Below are 7,229 nucleotides of genomic sequence, written 5' to 3'. Positions count from 1 at the left end.
AGAACTTGGCTCTTTAACAGAAGCTAAGCCTCATTTATTCAAATATAAATAACTATTCCATTGGAAACTTCCATTGATCAATCATTCTTAGCAATCATGAAGAATTAGTATTTGATAAATGCTGAATAAGAATATTTATCAATCTACCTGAATAAGTCAATTTGATTCATGTATAAAATATATGGAAAAGATGTACATAATTTAAGCTTCTTTACAATTACTTACTCAACCTTATGATCATTCTACAATAATCCTCATTGTGCGTCACAATGATGCGATACAATCATTACATTTTGAAATTGACTGATTATATCATTACAGAACATTAAGATTGCGACAGCAACATATTTTATCCTTTAAATACGAGGCAACATCAAGCCATTAGTTGAGAAAGAATATGTATATTAGAGGGGTTGGAATTTCAACTTTGTTTGAATTTCGATTACGGCTCGTGCAGAAAAGTTATCGTATAAAATGAAAATGACCTATGCAAAATTGCATTGCCCTACGTGGTCATCTTTAGGTTGCACATCTCGATCAAATTATGAGAAAAACACAAAACTCTTTACTTAATCTATTTAGATACTAAGAGGAAACGTTTTTTAAACTAATTTTTATAACCATTTTTTTACCCTTTAAAAAGTGTTTAAAAAGTTTTTTTTCTAAAATTGTCCTATGAAACAAAAAAGTTATGAAAATTTGATGATCCGCGTATAGGGAGCATTTTTTTCTTTTTTAATTAATTAAAGGAAGTATAAAAATTTTCTTATGTTATTTATTCTGTCTTTAGAAAAAAACTTTATAAATTTTTTTTACAGGTTAAAATAATGTTTATCATAATTAATTTATATAAAATAATGATTAATGCTGTATTTAAATCCTTTTTGGCGAAATAAATAACTGTTGTCTCCTTTCAAACTTTTAAAAATATGGTTATAGTGTCAAAGAATATAACTTTTATTCAGCAACATCAGATGTGTAATAAGATATCTTAGTCAATATATGCAATACTGTTACAATAATGTGATTTCTATACATTCGGCACACATCTTAAACAGCTTACTATAATGATGCAGGAGATGCTGTCCCTAGGTAAGAATGAATACTAATAACTGTGGAGATAAAATACATAGTGATGATGTAAAGAAGTAATTGACGCCGTCAAAAAAGACAAAATAGTCGACAAAACATTCAAATTGTAATAATGAGGCATATTAAAAACATAAAGGACCCTTCAAATATTGTTATTGTATAGTTTATTGTAATAATAATAATTTTTACCATAATTATATGAATTTAAAGATGTCAGTGGGTTAAAAAGTCTTTTCACTTATTTTTTTAATTTGAAATATAATTTTATTTAGCCTTTCAAATTATTAATGATGGATTCCAAAGAGTATTCTACCATATTTCAAATCAAGAATTAATAATTATATACATTCAAAAAGGCATCTACATAGTAATTAGCGGGCTATTTACTCATCTCTATATTGTAAATTTCGAGAGGTTAAGAGTAATTTTTTTACGATGTTCCGATAAGGAGTTTTGTAAAACACGTAATTAGCTGTCGATCGTTAAGAAAAACATTGAGCCCCATGACAACACAATACGATATATTGCAGCGCTCCTCCGCGTGGTATTGCCCCAGAAGGCCTTCTGGTAGCAGACTGTAGCCTCGAAGAAGGCGAAATACAATGTTTCAATTCAGTTGAAGATTGGGAAGGACCTCAGACATTCTCCATACCTGGAAGGAAACCCTTACTGTCCATCAACCGCCAGAAGTAGGTCTTTAAGAAATAGCCAAATACCAGAAGTGCTGGCATGTCCAGATCAAGTCCATCATTGGCAATCCCCTGGGTGTTCCAACAAGATGGAGTACTTGCCCACACCGCAAAGAAAACTCAAGAGTCCAGGGCCATATGCAGAGCCCAGACTTCAATCCACTAAACTTTTCCATCTAGGCACAGGTGGAGTCCAGGACCTGCAGGAGACGCCACAACAGCACCTGCACCCTGAAGACCTCCATCAATAAGGTCTGGATCTCTATGAGCGCCGAGTACATACAGAGGATCTGCAGCAGCTTCTGCCACCGCCTGGAGCTCACCATCAGTTTTGAGGGTGGACACATTTACTAAAATATGTTCTTCTAGTATCAATTAATAATTAATAGTTAATATATTTGTTTCCTAATTTACCCGGGATCCTACCATGGACTTTCAATACTTTGTGCCTTAAGTGGGTAAATAATAACGCTCGGTCCGCTATATATATTTTTCAATAAACAGTTTAACGAATTTTAAAAAGGAATACATTTTAGTGAAATTAAACTATTGAAAATCAAAATTGTGGTCAGTTGAACGCCTGAACGCCGATCGTTGAACTGTCGTGTGCTGAACTGTCATTTTATGTTCAAAAATCATTCGTCTTATGTGCAACCTAAAGATGACCTCGCCGGACAATGCAATTTGTATATGCAATTTTCATACCATATCATGAATTTTCTGCACTTGCCATAATAGAAATTCGAAAAAAGTTGAAAAACAAACCGCCCTAATGAGTAGTTATATAAATTATTAATTGAAATAGTGGAAATTTTATAAATAAATTAGAATGGAGGTTGCTTTTTAAATATATTTATTTGAGTCAATAAGTATCACAACACTGTTCATTAAATAAAATTAATGGCTTACATTTGAAGTAATTAAATAATTAATTCCATGATTTAAGGAGCTCATTAGAAATAGTTGACATCAGAATAATGGGAATGTTTTAGAAATAAATGTATAGAAATCAAGTAGTAGAACTTTTAATGATAATCGATGGCGGGATTACATTGCCATTTTGATTCGTGACTTAAGAGACGTCAAAGTAATTAACGTTAAGACAGAAGTATGTAAAAATTGTCTATATCTCTGAATGTATGTAAATATGAAAAAGTAAAGGTCTGAAACTTTGAGAGATGACATATTATCTGATGTCAATATACCTGGCCAACCTTTATCATTTACTTATCTGTATTAGGCACATCTTTAGAGATTAAGTGTCATTTTTTACAATATTCAGATAAGCAATGCTGTAGAACACATTACTAACTGTCAATTGCTAAAAAAAAAACATTGTACTAGTTGCCACCAAGAGCGCACAGTAACAGAAGAGGATTGAGATTGCAGTGCTTCTCTGTGCAGGATGGCCCAGAAGGACTTCTGGGAGCCAACTGAGACCTCGAGAAAGACGATTTACGATACCTTCGTGCGGTTGAAGGTTGGGGAGGACCTCAAACACTCTCCGGGAGGAGGCAAAAATCATCCGTGTCTGTCAACCACCTGAAGTAGGCCTTCAAGAAGAAGCCAAATTCCTCAATTGCTGACATGGCCACGGAGAGGAACAAATCCACATCAACGGTGTCCAGGGCTCTAAAAAAGGCAGAAGTAAATTTTCAGCGGCGTATTTTGTGATCCTCTGTTGATATAACAACAGAGAAAAGTCAGTGTGGAGCTTGCAAAAAAAGATCCTGAATCACCTTAAAGAAACCTGTGGACTAATTGTGATCTTTTCTGATAAGAAAACACTTCCTGTTAATCCGGTCTTTAACAGGCAGAATGATCAGGTAGTGACATTTGGAATGTAGCAGAGGAGCACCGATATCTCTCCACCACCAAACACCCTGCATAAGTGAGGAGGTTAAGCCTGGTTGCATCCAACGGGAAGGCCATGAATCCCATGTGGTTCCCTTTAGGATACAGGCTGAAAGCTGATAAGTAAGCCAAAATTCTGGACACCAAAAATCTCAAATGGATCAAATCCATCGTTAGCAATTCTCCCTAGGTGTTCCTACAAACTGGAGTACCTGCCCACACCGTAAAAAAAAACAAGAAAAGCTCGAAGATAACATACACTTCCGGCAAAAACTTCTAGCCACTGCAGAGTCCAGACCTCAACATCCTAGACTATTCTATCCAGGATCCTTCCATGGATTAAATACTTAGTGAGTAGAAACGGGTAAATAATAATGGTTGGCCCAGTATATATCCCTATAGAGTGGACGGGAGCAAAACTGTTACACTCCAAAAAAGTATATGTTATCGGACAAACCAGTGCAATGCAAAAACTTTGATTTGAATTGCATGCAGGTATTCTCAAAATGTCTCAAAACAAACATTTCGAAAATTGGACTGAAGACAAGGAGAGAAAAGGCCAAAAGGCAAAGGATAGCGGATCTTACCTCGTGTAAGTGAGGCAAAAGAGAATTGAGGAACATGGTGAAACCCTAAATTAATGCCAATTATGCTGGGATCTCCTGTTTGGCAATAGGATGGTGCCCCTAGCTAGAAGAGCAATGAGGCCCAAAACTGGCTAACGAAGAGTCTTCAAGATTTCTGTTCTGCATCAATGTGGCCTCTATCCTCAATAGATTGTTCACCATTGGACTATGTAATATGGGTGTGTGAAGATTAAGGCCCGTGCTAATCCTCACAGGAATGTGGACGACCACAAAGCTGCTGCAGAGAGTGACCAACATGCAGAGTACTAAGTTTTTAACGTCTGCTAGCCATTCAGGTCTAATGTATAGAATATGGTTGCTGCTGAAGAATCACATTTTGGATAAAAATTTAGTTAATAGTTTGATTAACGAATTTAAGAACTATTCGAGTTGTTAGACTTATTTTTGCAAATTATTTGTTTTTCAAGCCTTCTTTAGTCAAGTGTAACAATTTTGCTTTATCGTATAGCTCAATCTTTCTCCCAAAAAGAAACAGTGAAAATAATCATTTGGTAGTTAGCCAATTCTTCCCAAATGTGAAATTATTATTTAAGCAGCATTGCTCTTAGTTATTATGCCTAAATAAATTTGATTCAATAATATAGATAAAGTTATATAAAGTTTGAGCTAAAACGTGTGCAATACTTTTTAAAATTGTAACCTCATCTTGATTTTTGTTTTAAAGAGCTGTTTTCATAGTTTTTTAATCACTGAAGAAGTATAAAGTAATCACTTGTGCATGTTCTCATGAATGACAGAGAGTAATACTGATAAGCTGTTGGAGAGTCATAATTGTAAGTCCCTTTTGGACTCAAAGTAGAATTTAGAATTGACATTGATGTAATTCTGGCTAGATACATAGTTGGGATTTGTATTTATTATCTTCCTCTAGTTGATCCCCGCAGCTATTATAAAAGAACATCATGAGTCATGGCAGTTAATCTGCTCTCCCCAAAAATACTCTTCAAAATCAGCTGTGACAATGGAGGAGGAGGAGTAGGAAAGAAACATGGAAGAATTACTCCGATGTAAATCCCCAATTCTACTGTGACTTCAACAATGAATTCTAATTATAATTCCACACTAAATCCTCAAGTCTTATATGTGTACAGGGTGAGGACTCAATGATTAGAAAATTTTAAAAACCATTTTCACTTATACATATTTTTATTTTATGCCATTTGCATGACAAACTTTTTAAGCAAAAGTTGGTAATTCAACAATTTTCTACACTTTTATTCAATATTTCCCCCTCCAACCGGAATTATGTCTTCATTATGGGACGAACGGAAGCACATCTGGCCTTGATGAAACCCAAGGACAAATTGTTCCACCCCTCCTTTATCAAAACATTCAAGGCATTGACGTTCGGATGAGAAGTCTTGATAGTCTTACACTCCAACACACACCAAACAGCAAAGTCCAGGAGGTTTACGTCGGGTAAGGACAAAGGCCAGAAGTCTGCAGGCCAGAAGACAGCCATGTTATCTCTAAAGAAATGCTGTATCTTCTTGGAGGTATGTGCCAGAGTGCCATTTTGGGTAAACACATAGTATTTGTCCTGGGAAATGTGCTCTTCAACCATGGCAAGACAGGGTCCCTGAAGATCATGCCCGTGCTGACTTTCTCATTGGTGTTGAAGAAGTAGGAAGGTATCTTGATGTCGTCAGACACCACAACGCCCAGGACTATGACCTGAGCTGGATGTTTGATTTTGAAGGTTCCCTCGACCTGAGCTCTTGATTCAGCCAATCAGAGATCGACTTGTGCGCAAAGGAGATTGCACACCCTCTGCCATTTTGCGTGTTGCTCGGACATTTTGAATCACACAAAAACAAAAAAACATCTAATAGTAACTTTTTGTCGGTTCTTTCGAATGGTGCCAAGTACAAAATTGTCAGAATTTTAGAGCAGAGGCTAGACGGCATCGAAGAGAAATCTAATTTTTGAGTCCTCACCCTGTATACATAAATGATCAATGATGTAGTAAAATGAAGTTTACTCCTCAGAAATTAAATAATAATGATAACAGCTTTAAAAAAAGACACTCTTCAGTTTGCTGAATCCAAAAAAATTGGCAATTTAAAAATACACACCATTTTCCCCACTTGTACTATATTGAATTTATACTTTTGAAAATGTATTCTCCTGGGATTTTGACAATTTTTACATCTTTATTTATGATCACTGTTATTACATTACAGACGTTCTCATTTCTAATAGATACATATTATAAATTTCACAAAAGTGTACATTGTACAATACAAAAGGCATATTTTGAGTAATTTATTGTAATAGAATGACTCATTCAAATACATGCATACACAATAAACATATTATATAATTGAATCACATTGGGAGAAGTAATTTTCTCACGTTACCAACTAATGCTTTCAATTAAATGAATTAAAACGAAAGTGTTAAACGAATACAATTTAATTTTATTACATTTACAATTATATGTATCCATTTCTATATTTATTTAAATGAAAACGAAAAGTGTTTAATGAGGAAAATGGTCATTTGAGTTGTAGGGATGGGAGAGTAGTTAAATAGGGATAGGGAGATTTATCAGTCTTTATTCCCAGGTTTTTTAGAGCAAAGCTTCTAAATTACTAACTCGACGTAAAAGTAAAGATTTGACGGGTCTTGGTCCCGGATCATAAGTATCTAAGTATGGGATTGGGGGAGATTGGTTTTTGAAAATCAAAAATTAACATATTTTGAACACATGTTTTCGAAAAAAAATTTTATAAATATATAAGTAAACAAAATAAATTACAAAACTTATTTACTAAAAATATTTCAAAAATTCAGTTGTTCACAAGAAATTGTATTTTTTTCAAAAAAGTTACGAAAATTAAAATTTATTTTAAAAAAGTTTGCAAAAATATTAACAAAAATCTTCAAAACTTACATTTTTTTGGATTAAAAATTTCAAAAAATGTATTATAAATATTAAATTTTT

General features: G+C 34.2%; 1 long non-coding RNA gene across 1 annotated transcript; it reads left to right on the top strand.

The window, feature by feature from the left end:
- Positions 1-3,081: 3,081 nt before the first annotated feature.
- LOC121114251 (uncharacterized) lies at positions 3,082-6,673 on the top strand. The gene is made up of 2 exons (XR_005863231.2): positions 3,082-3,758; positions 3,813-6,673. It is a non-coding gene; the product is annotated as an uncharacterized lncRNA (long non-coding RNA).
- The last annotated feature ends 556 nt before the right edge of the window (positions 6,674-7,229 follow it).

The sequence above is a fragment of the Lepeophtheirus salmonis genome, chromosome 3 (assembly GCF_016086655.4).
Source record: "Lepeophtheirus salmonis chromosome 3, UVic_Lsal_1.4, whole genome shotgun sequence".
Classification (NCBI taxonomy): Eukaryota; Metazoa; Arthropoda; class Copepoda; order Siphonostomatoida; family Caligidae; genus Lepeophtheirus; species Lepeophtheirus salmonis.
This window is presented reverse-complemented; position numbering and strand designations above follow the sequence as displayed.